The sequence below is a fragment of the Oratosquilla oratoria genome, chromosome 37, assembly GCF_046742065.1.
Source record: "Oratosquilla oratoria isolate Oo_2021 chromosome 37, ASM4674206v1, whole genome shotgun sequence".
In the NCBI taxonomy this organism is placed as follows: domain Eukaryota; kingdom Metazoa; phylum Arthropoda; class Malacostraca; order Stomatopoda; family Squillidae; genus Oratosquilla; species Oratosquilla oratoria.
In genome coordinates this window covers 20,161,238-20,166,237 of record NC_134813.1, presented here as the reverse complement: position 1 = coordinate 20,166,237, position 5,000 = coordinate 20,161,238, and positions in this window count along the sequence as shown.

Below are 5,000 nucleotides of genomic sequence, written 5' to 3'. Positions count from 1 at the left end.
TATTCGATAGAGCACGAGTGTATGCATGTATGCGTATAAATACACGTGAACACGCACTGGTGTATTTTCATACTGAAGGTCTTTCTATTAGAGCTTAATACCGGCGAGGTAGGAAATCCTACCATCAACGTCTGTCATGACGCTTTGAGCGGTTTAACTAATCTTTAATTTTCTCTAACCTTTTATTCGATATGGGTCTGTAACTAACGCGGTAATTAACACTGTTCTAGATACCTCAAATATCTAGGTGTATGCATATACACATGTTTTCAGAGAAAGTAGTGGATCTAGGTGTTTATGTATGTATAAATGGATGCGTTCGAAAACACTGGGTTATCTGATCACCATCCGGTGGAGGGGAAATTGAGAGTGGAGGTTGAGTATTTAAAGGAATGGATGGAAAGTAGAGGTAATAAAAGTAAGTTGTATGCAAAAGAAAAAGAATACAACATCTCCTTCCCCACTTCCTCCTCCTACTTTTCCTCTTCTTCCTCCTCATTCTGTCTCCTCCTTTCATCGTCTTCTTCCTCCTTATTCCTTCTCCTCCTTTCATCGCCCTCTTCCTCTTACTTATTCTTCCTCCTTGTCTTTGTCATGCTTCTCGTCCCCTCTTCCTTCTTTTCTTCCTCTTCTTCTTCCTCCTTTTCTTCCTCTTCTTCTTCCTCCTCCTCTTCCTCTTCCTTCTCTTCCTCTTCCTCCTTTTCCTCTTCTTCCTCCTCATTCTGTCTCCTCCTTTCATCGTCTTCTTCCTCCTTATTCCGTCTCCTACTTTCATAGCCCTCTTCCTCCTACTTATTCTTCCTCTTCCTCTTCCTCTTCCTTCTCTTCCTCTTCCTCCTTTTCCTCCTCTTCTCAGGGGAATGTGAAAGAGAAAGAGCGCTAGACGAAGCTGAGAGAAGTATGGGATGTTGTGAACGATAAAAAGAGAAACAGGAGTAGACGAAGACTGGGCATGTTTCATGAAGGAAGTGACGAAACGTGTAACAACAGCGTGTCTGGGATAAGGAAAACGGGAGGAAGCATCACAAAAGGACGTAAATGATAGGACGAAGAGGTGAGGGAGGAAGTAAAAAAAAAAAAAAAAAAAAAAAAAAAAAAAACGGCCATAATGGTTTCAAAAAGGAAATAGGGAATCATATGAGAAGCTCAGAAGCAAAACACATTTATTTTATTTGTTATTTACATTATTACAGTTTTTATTTATTGTTTTATTATTATTATTATTTCTTTTTTCGCATCCGACCTAGATATGGACCAAAAGGTCTCCTGTCGGCATGCTCCGCCTTTGTAATCCTTTGTAATCCTTTACAATGCGAGGGAAATCAAGAGGAGTGACAGTTACATAGAGGACAAACGAACAGCAACAGACCTATTGGTCCTTACATGGATGTTTCTGTACCCTATTCTATACAGAAGTAAATAATTATTGTCGGGAATCTGTGGCTAATAAACGTCGAGACTTTTTTCGAATAACTAAACAGAGAAACAATCAAGATCAGGTGTAAGGTAGGGTAGCTGTCCGACGGAGAATTTTGAAAAGAATAAAATAAAAAAGATATTCTGGGAAGATATGAAAGTGTGTGGGGAGGTGATTCAGGTAGAGAGGAGAGGGAAAAGGGGACATATGAACATATGTTAACAGATGTGAACGCGGTTAGTGGAAGATGTGTTGCATGTTTCATGTTGTGAGTCGAAGAGGAGGATTAAGAGGTTTTGATCGTGGCAGTGGGAAATCCCAAAAGAATGACTGGTGTGAGAGGAGAATGATAAGACTTAAGCAAAATCATAGGTACAAAGTGCTCTGAAACAGATGAAGGGTAAAGCACCTGGGGTAGATGATTATCATAGGGAATGCCTGACGAAGGCAAATAAATAGAATGTTAGGTGAGGTTGTTTAATGTGTGTCTTAGAACAGAAAGTGTACCTGTGGATTGAAGGAATGTATGTAATCTTCCATTATACAAAAGAAAAGAAGTATGAATATAGTATATAAATATTTTTTGGACAAGTTTTACCTTTGAAAAGTTATATTGAAAATTACGGCAGTGATACAATTCACAACAACTCTTCTGGATATTTACCTAATGATCGGGAGACGAAAGAGAAGTTATGACTCGTTCATGGAAATGTAAAATTAACTTGTAGGGTAGAACTGTAATGTATCTTACGTTTAAAGGCACAGCCTTTATAATCATGGAAATAATTGATGGATTGTGCATGAATGTGTATATATATATGTATGTGTGTATGTATATATGTATGTATGCATGTATGTATGTATGTATGTATGTATGTATGTATGTATGTATGTATGTATGTATGTATGTATGTATGTATGTATGTATGTATGTATGTATGTATGTATGTATGTATGTATGCATGTATGTATGTATGTATGTATGCATGTATTTATGTATGTATGTATGTATGTATGTATGTATGTATGTATGTATGTATGCATGTATGTATGTATGTATGTATGTATGTATGTATGTATGTATGTATGTATGTATGTATGTATGTAAGTACGTATATATGTATGTATGTGTGTATGTATGTGTGTCTGTATGTATGTATGTATGTATGTATGTATGTATGTATGTATGTATGTATGTATGTATGTATGTATGTATGTATGTATGTATGTATGTATGTATGTATGTATGTATGTATGTACGTATGTATGAATGTATGTATGTATGTATGTATGTATGTATGTATGTATGTATGTATGTATGTATGTATGTATGTATGTATGTATGTATGTATGTATGTATGTATGTATGTGTGTATGTATGTATGTATGTATGTATGTATGTATGTATGTATGTATGTATGTATGTATGTATGTATGTATGTATGTATGTATGTATGTATGTATGTATGGATATACAATTCAATATGCACAGGCATATATGTACATATATACGTACGGTATGTGTGCAAATATGTCACTCGTTAAAAGAGGTAATTGAATGATACATTATACAATATACACTGTCAATATATTTTTTCAATCCTCGCAACCCAATAAGATCACTTAGCGTTAGGCAAGATAATTATGTAAAAGGGTTATTGTGATAATGGAAGAGAAGGCAGTAAGGGGAAGATGGGCAGAATATTTTAGGGAGTTGCTAAATGTGAAGGAGGACAGGGAGGGAAAGATAGCTGCAGCGGGAAATCGAAGAAAATGAGTGATGAGTGAGGAGAATGGAGGAGAAATAAGGAAGGATGAGGTGAAGGCAGTTGTTAAGATGGATGCCATGCAGAATGTCTGAAAAAGGGAGGTACAGTGATGGTGGACTGGCTGGTGAGGTTATTTAATGTTTACTGGAGAGAGGGCAGAGTGCCGGAGGACTGAAGGGGTGCTTGTATAGTTCCACTTTACAAGGGAAAAGGGGACAAGTGTGAATGTAGTAGTTTCAGAGGGATTAGCTTGTTAAGTGTAGTTGGGAAGGCTTATGGGAGGATCTTGATTGAGAGGATTAGGAGAGGAACAGAAGGAGTAATTGGTGAGGAACAGTGTGGATTTAGGACAGGTAGAGGTTGTGTAGATCAGATCTTTGTGGTAAGATAGATATGTGAGAAAGCTATAGGAAAGGGGAAGGATGTTTTTTGGGCTTTTATGGATCTGGAAAAGGCTTATGATAGGGTAGACAGAAAGGCACTGTGGGAGGTTATGCAGATATATGGGATAGGAGGAAAGCTTCTGGGAGCTGTCAAGAGTTTTTATGAGAGTAGTAGAGCTTGTGTCAGCATTAGCAATGGAGAGAGTGAGTGGTTTGAGGTAAAGGTGGGACTTCGTCAAGGATGCGTTATGTCGCCCTGGCTGTTCAACTTATACATGGTATGGGTGGTGCGAGAGGTAAATGCAAGGGTAGTGGGTCAGGGATTGGAGATGGTTAAAGAAAATGGAGAAAAGTGGGAGGTGAGCCAGCTGTTGTTTGCGGACGACACTGCGCTTGTGGCAGGATCGGAGGAGGGATTGAGGAAGTTGGTGGCAGAGATTGGGAGAGTATGTGATAGAAGAAAGCTAAAGATAAATGTGGGTAAAAGTAAGGTGATGAGATGTACAAGGGGTGAAAGTGGCAGTAATCTGGAAGTGAGCATTAAGGGAGAGCGACTGGAGGAAGTGGATAGTTTTAGATGTTTGGGTGCAAATGTGGCAGAAAAAGGTGGAGTGACAGTGGAGGTAGAATGTAGATTGAGATAAGCGAGTAAATGCCTTGGTGGATTAAAGAGTGTAATGAGGAATAGACATTTGGGAATGGATGCTAAGAGGAGACTGTATGAAGGAGTGATTGTGCCAACAGCACTGTATGGGGCAGAAACATGGAACATAAGAGAGGAAGAGAGAAGGAGTTTGAATGTGTTTGAGATGAGGTGTCTGAGAAGTATGATGGGGGTTACTAGGCTAGGTAGCGTGAGAAATGCGGAGGTGAGGAGGAGAACGGTGGTGGAAAGGGAGTTGGGAGATGGGGTTGATGAAAGAGTATTAGGATGGTTTGGACACATGGAAACAATGAATGAAGAAAGACTAGTAAAAGAGGTATGGAAGGCAGATGTGGAGGGAGTGAACATGAGGGGACGTCCTAGGATGAGGTGGATGGATGGGGTGAAGGGGGCTTTGGGGAAGAGGGGAATGTCTGTTGAGGAAGGACGGGAGAGGACAGAAGACAGGGGTGAATGGAGAATGGTTGTATATGGATGATGTTGTGATTGCATGAAGTGGAATGGGCGGGGGGATGGGGGGTGAGGTAGTATGTGTGAGCAAAGTTTGACGCAGCCCGAAGGGATTTCTCCCCGTCTTTTCCTTTTATGCAATGGGGGGACGGAGAGGGGGGGGGTCGCCGATTTAATGAAGCGGCCTTGCTGTGGATGCGTTGTGTCTTGCGACACTGCTTCTGACCCAGGGCAGTGGACAAGGTGCAGGGATGACCCGTCATCCAGTAGGTGCTCAGATAAGAGGGAGGGTGGAGGGGTGTGGAGTGTATTCAGGG